Source organism: Triticum aestivum, chromosome 5B (genome assembly GCF_018294505.1).
Source record: "Triticum aestivum cultivar Chinese Spring chromosome 5B, IWGSC CS RefSeq v2.1, whole genome shotgun sequence".
Taxonomy (NCBI): Eukaryota; Viridiplantae; Streptophyta; class Magnoliopsida; order Poales; family Poaceae; genus Triticum; species Triticum aestivum.
Window position 1 is genome coordinate 131,000,909 of NC_057807.1, and position 14,827 is coordinate 131,015,735.

Genomic DNA, 14,827 nt, shown 5'->3' on the forward strand with positions numbered 1-14,827 from the left:
CCTTCAAGTTGTGGAGAGGCAGGGTGCATTCCAAAACTTTTGAAAGTTTTCTTCTCTCTCCAACAATCCTATTTTGAGAAAATTCAAATTAACACATAGTTTCAAAACAGTACAAAAAAGTTGTCTGAAATTTTTTCAAATAAATATGAAAATAAACTAGACAAAATTTGAGAAACAACAGAAAAAGAATCAAGTCATTTGGACTTATATTGAAAAGTTATAGCCAGTCAAAGTTTAGTCAAAATTCTGTTTTTAAATAAAACAGAAAAAGAAAAAAAACGTTTCGAAATAAAACACGTAGGAGACGTACTCTGGGTTTATGCCTCCACTTACGCCAGCGTGGATCGGCTCGTGGTCACTGACAGTGGGTCCCTTGGGCCCACTGGTCAGGTTTGACCAGTCGCCCGCCTCCTTCCTCCTCTGTCGGAGCAGAGGCGGGGCTCCGACGATCAACACCGGCGAACGGTGGCTCCCCACTGGGTTCCAAGGGCAGGGATGGATCCGCCAGTCCAGGGCGGTCCTCCTGGTGGTCTCTAGGTAGGTGGGGACGAAGGAAGTCGCCGGCAGCGAGCTCCGCGGCGGAGGTGGATTCAAGAGGATTTGGGGACTGGAGGTACGGTGGTTCCCGATCGTGTTTGAGAGGTGGGGTGGCTCCGCAAGGTTGAGGGGAAGGGGATGGAAGCACTGGATGGATGGGGGAGGCTCTGCTTGCGACGCACGGCACCAGAGCATGGTGGCGGCCGAACTGATCGGAGTCGAGGAAGAAAGCCTTCCTCTGTCGATTGCTGGCCGTGGGGGCTCTAAAGAGATGACCTGAGGCTGCCTGGGGGTTTGGATGAGCTCGGGGGCCTCCATTTATAGCGTAACTAGGTCGGTTCCACGGCCTTGGATAAGAATGCCGGCAAACCGCCGTTCTGTAGCCAGGGGAAGCGTGGCGATGGCTGGCGGGGTTTGGCAGTGCGAAAGGATGAGCTCGAGCTGTTCCAGGGGCAGCTGGCGCGCGGCTGTGGCTCGGACGGCGCCGTCCATGGTAGAGACCTGCTGTGGCTGTCGGCGGCTTGCGGTGGTGGTGCTGTGGGGCGCTAGGATGGGGCCAGGGCGGCTCTACGGTGAGGGAGGAGTCGGGGCGTGTTGGCTGGGAGCGGGGAGGGGCCAGAACGGGCGCGGGGAGGCGGCAGTGGGACGCGGCGACTCGGTGCGCGCGTGTGCAAAACGTGCGCTCTGGGCACGCCCAGCGCACGCACGCCAGGTGCTCGACATAATGCCAGCGCGTGTTAGAGAGCTCGAATGATGCTGGTAGTAATAAGGTCTAGGTTAGTGGTAGATAGGAGTTTAGTGGACAAGCTGGTTAGGCAAAGCAAGCAGGTCCAATGTGCAAACTAAAAACTATGTCAAATCTGACCATGCACACAAGGTGCTTGACAGAATGCCAAGGGCATCTAGGAAACTCTTGGGGTGGCCAAAAACTCCAGATCAGTGTCTCTTTAGGTGTAGGTGATGGTGGCAAGGTTAGTTGGTCAACACCAGAAACTTGTTAGTGCAAGTTTTTGAGAAAACCAGATCTAGACAGAAACTAAAGGCTATTATTGCATGGACCAAAAATACTCCAATGGGTCCACTCTCCTGGACTTAAGGGTTTTGTAGGGTGGACTATAAGCAGGAGAAATATCATGGGCACTAGAGCAAAATAAATTAGGGTTGCAGTAGAAAAAGCCAATCTGGTCCAGAGAGCAAAAGAGGATGATTTGCTCAAAATTTTCAAAGAACACCAGTGGGTTATTGCATAAAGTTGAATTATACACTATTACCAACATCCCCTAATTTTGGTGAAAGTTTTAAAGAAATATTTAAAAAGGTTGTAGTGCCAAATTACCAACTGGGCCAGTTTTGAAAACTTGGGGTAGAGCTCAAAATCTCCAATGAATAAAAGATAGTTTTGCATCAAAGTGATTTAAAAACGTCACATGGCATCCCCAAATTTTGGTGAAAATTTTAAATGCATTTATCAAATGGTTGTAGTGCAAAAGAGGCTCTAAAACTTATGAAAATCACTTTTAAAAGAAATAAGGCTCGGGGAGAATAATCATATAAATAATCCATTGATAAAAGAAATGTTTTCTTGAGAGGGTATACAAGTCCAATAATATTTTTGGAAAGTTTTCACTTGGGGTAAAAACTCCACAATATCAAAGAAAAGAGAGGTTCTGAAATCAAAAGAAAAATCCAGAAAATAAAAATTTAATTTCTAGGCAAAATTTTAATAAACAAATCATGGTTAAATTTTTGGGGTGTTACAATCGTCGACGAGCCGAGCGTTGGTGGCAACGGTTCCCAGGAGGAGCGACTGTTCCAGGCCATGGGCGCTAGCTTCTGGAAGCTCCAGGCGCTCCACCACGCCCGTTTGGACAAGGCCAAGTCCAGGACAGAGGTGGTGGAGAAGGCGGAGGCGGACCTCCTGGAGCGCGTCGCCGAGACGCTGGGCTGGTTCCGCCGGGCTCAAGACGAGCTGAAGGCCGCCCAGGGCGAGCTGGCCAAGCATGATGTGGAGCTCCCCATGAAGCTGGCCGACATCGAGAAGGCCCAAGAGACGGTGAGGAACTTGGCCGCAGCCGCCGAAGCCGCCCGGACCCGGCACGAGGCCGCACTAAACTCCCAGGAGGAGGACCTTGCCGCGCGCGAGAAGCTCGCCGCGATGCTCCGCGGCAAGGATGAAGAGGTGGAGAAGCTTGCCATGGCGTGGATCCAGGAGCTGGAGCACAAGCACAAGGAGGCGCTCGATGCCCAAGCCCAGGCCCACGACAACAGGGTGAAGGAGTTGGAGGCGGAGCAGGATGTCCTGGTGAAACGAGCCTCGAGCTGTCCTCGGAAAAGAACACCCTCAACAAGTCCCTAGTTGAGGCACAATCTGAGGTCCTTAGCGGAGTTGAGCAGCTTTCCACCGCCAACGACACCATCAAGGACCTGAAGCTCAAGCTGGAGGGCCTCGAGGGGGCGCTCGAGGAGACCAAAACCCGGGAGGGGGGCCTGACCCAGCGCTTGGCGGCGGAGGAGCAGCTCCGGGCGAATGTGGCCGCCAATCTCAAGGACCAGGTTGATGGTGAGAAACGTTGGATCGGCCGCCTTATCGTTGTTGCTAACAGAATCACCGAGCAACTGGCCAAGATGAGGGTGTCGGACGTGAGGTTGCCCCGGAACCAAATCTGAGCACCAACGCCAGTCTGACCATCTTTTTTGAGAGCGTCCTCAGGGCCCTGGAGCAGCTCCACTCCAACCGGGTGAGCTCCTTGGCCGACGAGTCCCGGATGCTCTGCCGGGGCGCCATGACCAAGGTGCTTGCCAAGATAGCGCACCGGCATCCTGACTGAGGGAGTCCTGGACTAGGGGGTGTCCGGATAGCCAGACTATCATCATCGGCCGGACTCCAAGACTATGGAAATACAAGATTGAAGACTTCGTCCCATGTCCGGATGGGACTTTCCTTGGCGTGGAAGGCAAGCTTGGCGATACGGATGTGTAGATCTCCTACCATTGTAACCGACTCTGTGTAACCCTAGCCCTCTCCGGTGTCTATATAAACCGGAGGGTTTTAGTCCGTAGGACGAACAACCATTACAACAATCATACCATAGGCTAGCTTCTAGGGTTTAGCCTCCTTGATCTCGTGGTAGATCCACTCTTGTATTACCCATATCATCAATATCAATCAAGCAGGAGTAGGGTTTTACCTCCATCGAGAGGGCCCGAACCTGGGTAAAAACATCGTGTCCCTTGTCTCCTGTTACCATCCGCCTAGACGCATAGTTCGGGACCCCCTACCCGAGATCCGCCGGTTTTGACACCGACATTGGTGCTTTCATTGAGAGTTCCTCTGTGTCGTCACCGATAGGCTTGATGGCTTCTTCAATCAACAACAACGCAGTCCAGGGTGAGACTTTTCTCCCCGGACAGATCTTCGTGTTCGGCGGCTTCACACTGCGGGCCAATTCGCTTGGCCATCTGGAGCAGATCGAAAGCTACGCCCCTGGCCATCAGGTCAGGTTTGGAAGCCTAAACTTCACGGCTGACATTCGTGGAGACTTGATCTTCGATGGATTCGAGCCACAACCGAGCGTGCCGCACTGTCACGGTGGGCATTATTTAGCTCTATCACCGGACAGTGCCCTGGAGGCCGCACATGAGTCTGCTCCGACACATAGTTCGGAGCCGACCATGCAGATCGAGGACAGGTGGCTGGACACCGCCTCGGGGGCTGCAATCTCTACGGTGATGGAGCCGAATACTGACCTTGTCCCTTGCAAAGCTCGTGACTCTGAGGCGCCGGACTCCTTGCCGGACTCCGAACCTCCTGCGCCCCTGCCAATCGAATCCGATTCGGCGCCGATCATGGAGTTCACCGCTGCGGACATCTTTCAGCACTCACCCTTTGGCGACATCCTGAATTCGCTAAAATATCTCTCGTTATCAGGAGAGCCCTGGCCGGACTGCGGTCGGGATGCTTGGGATGCGGACGACGAAGAAATTCAAATCCCACCCACCACCCACTTTGTAGCCACTGTCGAAGACTTAACCGACATACTAGACTACGACTCCGAAGACATCGACGGTATGGACGACGATGCCGGAGACGACCAAGAACCAGCGCCTACCGGGCACTGGAAAGCCACCTCAATTCATGATATATACATGGTGGACACCCCAAAAGGGAGCGATAACGAGGAGCAACGGGACACGGCGAAGGATAATTCCCCCGAAAAACAACCAAAATGGCGACGCAAGCGCCGCCCAAAGTCCCGCCTCGATAACAACAGCACTCACAATGACCTAGCCATAGAGCAGGGCAAACCAGTGGGTGACGAACATGCAGCAAAGCAACCATCCGAACAGGACGAATCGGATAATCAACTCATCCTCGATGAAAACAACAGTCCAGACGATCTCACGCCGGACACACCACCGGAGCACAAAAACCTTCAAAAAAGGCTTGTCGCCACTGCAAGAAGTTTGAAGAAGGAGAAACGGAAGCTCAAAACAGCGGAAGACATACTCAGAATGAGGTGGAGCAAAGTACTCGAGACCGCGGACAAATATGGCAATAGCCACCAAACAAAGAGCTACCTGAAGCGCAAGTTGCTGCCCGAATTCGACGAGGAGGCCGTAGAGCCCCCACAATCAAAAAACAAAGAGGTCGCCTGGCCGGATAGACGACCAAAAGATAGGCCAAGAGCGGCAAGCGGCGCTGCACACAAGCCGGCAGGCAACACATATAATAAAAGATCCTTGCAAAATGGATGGCCCGGTCAGGTCCATTTATGGGCCAAAGAAGAGGGCCCCAGGAAGCAACACAACACGCCGAGTACTTGAAGATAACGGCACACCCAAATACAGGGGCGCCGCACACCCACTATGTTTCACCGATGAGGTGCTGGATCATGAATTTCCAGCGGGGTTCAAGCCCGTAAACATAGAGACATACGACGGGACAACAGACCCCGGAGTCTGGATCGAGGATTACATCCTGCATATACATATGGCTAGAGGATATGATCTCCACGCCATAAAATATCTACCCCTCAAGCTCAAAGGGCCAGCTAGACATCGGCTCAAAAGCCTCCCAGAAAATACCATTGGAAGCTGGGAAGAGCTCGAGGACGCGTTTAAAGCAAATTTTCAGGGGACTTATGTCCGCCCTCCGGATGCAGACGATTTAAGTCACATAACCCAATAGCCCGGAGAATCAGCGCGCAAATTCTGGAACAGGTTCCTCACCAAAAAGAACCAAATAGTCGATTGTCCAGACGCCGAAGCCTTAGCAGCTTTTAAGCATAATGTCCGAGACGAATGGCTCGCCAGACACCTCAGCCAAGAGAAACCGAGAACAATGGCCGCGCTAAAAAGCCTATTGACCTGCTTCTGCGCGGGGGAAGATAGCTGGCTAGCAAGATGCAGCACCAGCGACCCGAGTACATCCGAGATCAGAGATGGAAACGGAAAATCACGGCGCAGAAAGGACCAGCGCCGAAATAAAGAAAAGAGCCCAAAGAGCATGGCGGTTAACGCCGGATTCAAAAGCTCGCGGCCGAACAACAAAACACTGCCCCTTAAGGACAACAGTGACGAGCTATCCAACCTAAACAAAATTTTGGATCGGATATGTCAAATCCACAGTACACCCGGGAAGCCTGCAAACCACACCCACCGAGATTGTTGGGTCTTCAAACAGTCTGGCCGACTCAACGCCGAACACAAGGGGCTCGACACGCCAAGCGAGGATGACGACGAACCCCACCAGCAGAGCGCGGGAAAACAAAAGACTTTCCCACAAGAAGTCAAAACAGTAAACTCACTTCATGTGATACCACAGAACAACAGCGCGGCACTCGCTGAAGTACGTGTCGCACGGTCCACCCCAGCGGAACCCCGAGATTGGATGTCAAAACCAATTACTTTCGACCACCTGGACTACTCCAGAAGCGTCCGAAACGCAGGATGGACTGCTCTAATATTGGATCCTATAATCGACGGACTACAATTTACACAAGTCCTAATGGATGGCGGCAGCGACTTAAACCTGCTATATCCGGACACAATCCGCAAGTTGGGGGTAGACCGTACTAAAATTCGACATAGCCGCATTTCCTTTAAAGGAGTGATGCCAGGCCCTTACGCCAAGTGCACGGGCTCCTTACTACTAGAAGTTGAGTTCGGGTCACCCGACAACTTCCGACGTGAAAAGCTAATCTTTCATGTCGCCCCATTCAAAAGTAGCCATCAAGCACTATTGGGACGTGAAGCTTTCGTCTGCTTTAATGCAATACCACACTACGCGTCTCTTACACTTAAAATGCCCGGTCCACGCGGCATCATCTCATTAAAAGGTCGTTCAAGACCCCGGACACGGCTAGAACGAGTCCGGCATAAATAAACTAGGGGCTCCCTAGCCACACACCCCTTTACAAGGGGCTGTGTGTATGAGCAATAAGAAGCCAACAAAAGCTCAACTTTATTCATTTATTCATGCTCTGTTTTAAATACATTTTTGACATGATTTCATTTCAAACTAAGTTCCTCTCTTTTATAGATGAACAGCGTGTTACACCCGTCCAGGATACAGCACAACGGAGACACAGGCGCAGACGTGCAGTAGGGACCCGTTGCAAGGATTCTTTTCAGATTAAGACCCTGCGTAAACCTTTTTTACTGTCTCTTGTTGCTCTACATCCCCTGGTTTCTAATCATAACCAGAGAGGAGGCTGACGTTTTGGCATCGGCCGCGTCAGAGGATCTTGCGTGTACCTGGACACTAGGGGCTTAGGGCATTGATCTGCCCGTCATCATAAAGACCGAACACCTCAGGGAGTGTTCGGCGTCTCGAGTTAGGCCTTATATGCATCAGCTCCGAATCATGTCTTTGGTCAAATGTTGGGTTTTCCCGGCTCCTGTGTTTTGCTGCCTTATGTTCCATATCATCGGCTAACGCGGCACCAGGAGAACTACTGCGATTGTGCCCCGGTTCGGCCAGGTGAGCACCTCAGTAGAGAAAGCCGAAAACTGACTGTCATGATGTAGCGAGAGACTGGTCAACCACTCGATCGACTTCTGGAATGTTTAGAATTCCTCCGCTTTGACGAAGGACCGCTGCCCGGTCAGGCACACACGCGCCCCAAATCTGGAGAGCGCGGTGCCCCTAGGGGCTATATCATAGCCCCACCTTCGAATTCCTATGGCTAAGTGAAAGTGATAAAGCATTATAGTCCGGTTGCCTCGTTTGCTACGCTATCACCTCCTTCACAAGACCAAGACGTTGGATTAAGTGTGAAAACGCGCTATTTTGCAAACACCCCCGCACCATGTGCGTGGGGGCTGAAGCCAAAGACTGCCATCTTTCAGGTTATACACAAGTATACATTAACGGCCGCACAGGAGATATTTCATTACTTGAACGCACAAGTACAAAAAGCACTTATATTATAAACATTATTTTACAAAACCATAAAGATCATTTGAACATGACATTTTTTGAGCACTGCGACTCTATTACACGAGCACCACGCAGAACTTCCCCAAAGTAGTGCTCGGCGGGTAACCGGCTCTCGTCTGAACCCCGGGTCGCAACAATGGTGGCATCCATTTCCGTCCAATGTGTCTTCACATGGGCGAGGGCCATCCGTGCACCCTCTATGCAGGCCGACCGCTTCATTGCCTTTATATGCGGCACCGCCCCAAGGAATTGCTGCAATAAGCCGAAATAACTCTTCGGCTTGGGCCTATCCGGCCAGACATGAGCCACGATATCCGTCATGGCAAGTCCGGACAATCTATTTAGCTCGGCCCACTCAGCCAACTGATCGGTCAGCGGAAGTGAACGCTCCAGACTATGGAATTGAGACCAAAAAAGCTCTTCCGTCTTGTGATCCTTTTGACTTTGGAAGTGCACAACAGCATCTGCCGCACTCGCCGCTAAGTCCATATAAGGATCCTCTGGGCCCCACAGCTGGCCAAGCTGAGCGTACTTCGGATCTATAAACCTCCTGCGCAACAGAAAGGGCCTGCCAGCCACAATATCTCCGGCCTGGCGCAGCTCCTCCTTTATAGCCCTCATTGCAGAACGGGCATCCTTGGCTTCGGCAGTGGCCTTCTTCAGGTCTTCCTGCTCCGCTCGGCGTTCTTTTTCAAGAACATCATAGCGGTCGGTAACATCTTTAAACTTCACGGCCATTTCGGCCATCTCCTCTCTGCTTCGGCAGTGAGCAACCCTCTCGGCTTCTAGCTCTTCGGCCACCCTCGAGGCAGCCACATCACTCCATCTGGCCTGCTCCTTGGCTCGAGCAAGTTCCGCCCGAAGGCTCTCCATAGCAGCGGCACCATCTGCATTGAGCACACATGTTGTAAGGAATGGGCTCCGGCTCCCTTACTAGGTGACCGCGGAGAAAAAACCTACCTTGTGACTCATCAAGTCGCTCATGGCCAGCGCGATGTCCGCATCTGCAACGCCAAGTTGCCACTTTAGTTCGGCAACTCCATCAGTCCGGCTGGCCACCGGACCATCCGCCACCTGCATAGGAAAGGCAAAAATCAATACCTGCGATTTTGATCCTCGGCACGCTGTCACTCTCGACAACCTACCGAGTCTCAGGGGCTACTATCTATACAGGGCGCACTTCGTGTGTAAAACTGTCAAAAGGTATGTCATTTTTACGTACCTCAAACCCCGCCAGCAAACTCCTGACGGCATCATGCAACCCGCCTTCGGCGGACGAAATTCTTCCAATCACCATACTCATCAATGTACGGTGACCTTCTAAGATAGACGCCCTCTCAAGCAGATCCTTGAGCTCCCCCGGCCGCACACCAGTTGGTGCCGAACTCTCCGGCCCTGCCGGACTCGGGGACACCCTCCGTGATGACACCTCAGGTTCGTCCGCCCTATCCGACGGCGCGGCAGATGGAGGCGTCTCGCTCTCCATCATCTCCGTACGAAGGTCCCCCGAAGACGAGCTCATCTGAGAAGGACGGAGATCCGAACTACAAGGTAAAAACTTCGATTATCCTCAGAAGCAAAAATAGGAATGTCTCTTATTACAGAACCCCCTTTTTTTCTACTTACGGCTCGCTGGAGGGCTGATTCCTTAGGGGAGACAGTGCGGCCGGGGCCTGCCCGGACGCAGGACCCTCTGGTGAAGATCTCTTCCCCCGCTTTGAGGCCTTGGCCTCCGGGTTTTCGGAAGCGGTCCTCTTCTCCCCTTGGAAGGAGGGATTCTCGATCCCCCCTTTCTCAATAGCCTCCTTGGTAGAGGCGGCAGTGTCCCTGTTCTCCCCTTCGCGTTCCTCTGAAGGCGCAACCTCCAGCATCCTGACTAGCACGGGATCCGGCACGGTCTCCGGGAGGGGGGCTGGACACCGTATCTGTTTCGCTTGCGCTATCCACTCCTATTCAAGAGACGATGGGTTAAAAGGCAAATTCAAGAAGGCGCAAACAAACGATGTGTCCGGACGCAGGGCCACTTACCTGAGCATCTGGGCGATTGCAGCTTAGGCCGGAATCCTCGGTCAATTTCGGACACATCTCTAGTGATCCGAAGAACAATTTATACATCTCCACGGGTGTCGTACCCATGAAGTGTTTGAGAGCTCGTGGCCCCTCTGGATTGAATTCCCATAGGCGGAGGGGACGACGCTTGCAGGGCAGGAGACGCCGAATCAACATAACCTGCATCACCATGACCAGATTGATCTCCCTCTCTTGGAGGTCTCGAATCCGGCCCTGCAGAAGGGGTACGTCCTTTGACGGCCCCCAGTTGAGCCCTTGGTTGACCCACGACATCAGCCGCTGTGGAGGGCCCGAGCGAAAGATGGGCGGCGGCTTCTGCCTGCTGCCCCTAGGAGCGGTGATATAGAACCACTCCTGTTGCCACAAGCCGAGCTCCTCCTGGAAAGAGCCCTCGGGCCATGGAGCATCAACCCTTCTACTTATAACCGCCCCGCCGCACTCTGCTTGATGCCCCTTGATCATCTTCGGCTCCACGTTGAAGGTCTTGAGCCACAAACCGAAGTGGGGAGTAGTGCGGAGGAAGGCTTCGCAGACAACGATGAATGATGAGATGTGGAGGATGGACTCCGGAGCCAGGTCATGGAATTCCAACCCGTAGTAAAACATGAGCCCTCTCACAAAAGGATCCATCGGGAAGCCTAAACCCCGACGGAGGTGGGACACAAACACGACGCTTTCGCCAGGCTCTGGGGTGGGAATGACTTGCCCTTCGACGGGCAATCTATGCGAGATCTCGTAAGTCAGGTACTTGGCTTCTCTCAGCTTTTGCACGTCCTCCTCCGTGACGGAGGAGGGCATCCACCGGCCCTGAAGGTTGGAGCCGGACATTGTTGAAGGTCCGAAGCGCTCGAATCTGGGGCTCTGGGTGTTGGAACTCGGGGCGAGGGGTAGATTCGATTGAGGATTGAAGAAAGGAAACGAGCCTTGGTCTCATTATAAAGAGGGAGAATACCAAGAGCCGTCCCCGTGACCGTTTGGGACTCGCCTTCGATAGAGGAGGCGTGGCAACGAGCACGGTTGGGTTACCCACGTTCGTATTGATGGGAATCCCGGAATAAAGGGAACACGATCTCTGCTTCGACAAAACGTGCCAAGGAAACCGCTTCGCTAAACGCGCTGAGGTGGTATAATGAAAACGATTCAAGTAAAGGCTTGGTGGTGGTGTGACGTCATGCCACAAAATACGTCAGCAGATTGAACTTGTGTACATATTATTCTCTCTACGGTGGTACGTGGAATTTATTTTGCAGAGCCGGACACTATCCTGGTGTTCACAATCTTCTATGGATTATTCGGAGGGGGAACCCGCCTTGCAATGCCGAACAATATGCGCGCCGGACTCATCGTCATTGAAGCCTGGTTCAGGGGCTACTGAGGGAGTCCTGGACTAGGGGGTGTCCGGATAGCCGGACTATCATCATCGTCCGGACTCCAAGACTATGAAAATACAAGATTGAAGACTTCGTCCCGTGTCCGGATGGGACTTTCCTTGGCGTGGAAGGCAAGCTTGGCGATACGGATGTGTAGATCTCCTACCATTTTAACCGACTCTATGTAACCCTAGCCCTCTCCGGTGTCTATATAAACCGGAGGGTTTTAGTCCATAGGACGAACAACCATTACAACAATCATACCATAGGCTAGCTTCTAGGGTTTAGCCTCCTTGATCTCGTGGTAGATCCACTCTTGTATTACCCATATCATCAATATCAATCAAGCAGGCGTAGGGTTTTACCTCCATCGAGAGGGCCCAAACCTGGGTAAAAACATCGTGTCCCTTGTCTCCTGTTACCATCCGCCTAGACGCACAGTTCGGGACCCCCTACCCGAGATCCGCCGGTTTTGACACCGACACTGACCTTGACTTCGAAGCTGCGCCGGAGAGCTTGCCAGAGGATGGCGCTCAAGGAGCGTATCAAGCCCATCATCAGTCGCATCGACGGAATCCAGAGGTTGGAGGGCCAGCGCCAGGACTAGGCGCCCCATTTCTCATCGCCGCTGCAGGTCCATGACCAAGACAATTACTATCTTTAGTTAGAACCGCGGCACAATTTCTGTAATATAACTCTGCAGTACTTCTGACATTATGCATGTTATTTTCCCGTTCGATTTTTCTTTGTATGTCCACTCTACGTTAACTGGGTAGGCTTGCCGGCGTGTAAACCCAGGGCGGCGTCTTGAGGACGGAACCCCATTGGCCTGCCGGGTGTGCTTGCTGCAGGGCGAACCACCTTACCGCCCTTAACGCGGCCGTTCGAACTGTCAAGCTTGACTCGAGTCAGAGTTGAGAGAGTTGCTAATTGCGGAAGGCTACCCTGCCGCCCTCGACGCGGCTGCTTGAGATGTTGAGCGGACTCAAAACAGAACAAGGGCGTCGCCCATTGCGGGAGGGCCCCTCTGCGTACAGGTTTTCCATACATAGGTAGAATCTCCGAGGATGATAACCTTATATTAAGGAGGAAAGTTTGGCATGACTTAGCTTTTTCGTCACCGCCCTGGCATCCTTCATGCTTGCAGGCAGCGCCACCCTCTTGGCCGCCTTCTCCTCCGGCGACCACAGCCGCGGGAAAACACTAGGCCGGCTGTTAAACCAGATTCTCACAACTGCGCAAGGCCCCCTACCTGGCGCGCCAAGGATGTCGGTGGGAAACGACACCTATGGGATCACGAGGATCCCTTTTGCGGTGCGGGGGCGCAGGGCTGTGAGGAGAGTAGGATTAGTAACCAGCACAAGGATCGTTTACCCAGGTTCGGGCCGCGAGGATGCGTAAAACCCTAGTCCTGCTTTGGTGAATGTATTGAGTGTTTTTGAGCTCTTGAACTAGCTACGGTGACTGTGTGGTTCCAAAGAGCCGAATCCCTCTCTAGTACGCCATGGGCCTCCTTTTATAGTCCAAAGGGGCTGCCACCATGGCACACAGGAGGTGGAAAGGCCTACAGTGCTATGAGCTTATCGCTTGTATTACAGGACAAGACGCATTCAATGTGTTGCTTAGGTGTCTTCTTGCTTTATCGGGGACGGGAGCTAGGCCCGTCCTATCCGTTGCCGCTCCTCCTCGCTTTGACACGCACCCTGGCCAGTGATGCATGCGGCGCCATGTAGGCAGGCAAGCAGCTGAGGTGGCGCGGTGGTGGAGCCTTCATGAAGATCTGCATGCCGCCACGCAGGCGTGTGCTGAGTTGGCCTGGAAGTTGCATGTTGCCACGCAGGTGCCTGCCCAGCTGGTTGGGTTGGCAGCTGCATGTGAACGGCGGTGGAGACTTGGTTGGTGCAGGCCTGGCAGTGGCCCCGCTGATGCCCTTGGCAAGGGCCATGCCGGTGGCCCGGCAAGGGTCTTGCCATGGTGCACTGTCGTCCCCGGCAAGGATCTTGCCGGGGGTCTTATGGGTCTCCTCAGCAAGAATCTTGTCGAGGATCATTGCCTTCCAATCCTCACCTGATCTTGAATATTCTTTGTCTTCACAAAGATCTGCATGCCACCGTGGAGGTGCCTCCCGAGCCCTGGCCCAACGTGGTTGATGGTGTTGGAGCCCGTGGGTTCGAGGGTGGCTCACTCCGTTGGTGTGGGCGAGCCGCCCCGGCAAGGGGCTTGCCGGGGCTGCTGAGGCTGCCCCGGCAAGGGTCTTTCCAGGGAAACCTGCTTCGTCCATCTGCTCTCTGTGGTCTCGGTCTTTGGTGTTGCGCTAATTGTTTCTGTGTTTGTGGCTCTGATTTCCTGTCTCCACCCTGCTAAGTGTGGCTTCGGCCCATGGCTCTGACTGCCCGCGCACAAGTAAGGGGTACAAAGGAGTGCCCCTACTTTAGTACACCGACAGAGGCCAAGCAGAACATCTACGTAGCCGTTTAGTGGATTGACATGGAGCATCTGAGAAAGAACTAGGCATATTTTGGCAAGCCTCTGGATTTGGTGGAGCGGTTTGGTATTGAGGATCACGTTCCACCTTGACTATGACCTGAAGATTGTGGCTCAGTTTTTTGCTTCTGTCCATTTCCACTCAGATGTGAAGCGGAGCATGACTTGGATGAAAATGCAAAGAAGATGACTGCTGACTAGAAGGAGTCCATGGGTTTATTACACGTTCGTGATGAGGGGCTATATGTGCCAGTTGGTATCCGCCCGCGTGCCAACCCAAAGTGTACTTCCAAGAACAAGCTCCAACCATACATGGTAGAGAAGACTTTACCCAATGGCAAGAAGTCCTATGTGCTGAACCCGTTTCTCGACATCATGCACTGGATCTTTCGCAACTCTCCTTTTTCCTCACATGGGCGACAAGGACAAGGTGCATTCCTATCTTGTGGACATGATGCTTATTTGTGAGGAAGCGCGTCTTCAACAACCTGGACCACTTGATGTCTCTCACATCATGTGGTGTGAGCTTCAGTCTGATGTGTTCCATTGTAAGGTCCCCATCTATGGACCCTATTTGCACCTCTTGATTTAGAAGACTTGGGATAAGCTCTTTCCAGGTGAGGAGTTTCATGCTCCCAACTGGTTTCGCCATAATCCCGTTAAGCTGCGATAGAAGAACAAGTGGGCTAACACCACTACCCGGGCTAAAGCAGAGGCTGCCCGCATGGATGTTGATGAAGATGATATTGTAGAGGAGGAGGAGGAGGAGGAGGACGGTTATGAGTATGAGCCTCCCTCTTATGAGCCATCTTGGGCTTTGAAGCTCAAGGACAAGGTGAAGACTCTATTCTGCAAGCAGGCCAAGGGGTAGTATGAGACTCACGTTGCTTAGAAGGAGAGTCGCTAGCGTGACAAGCGGATTTTG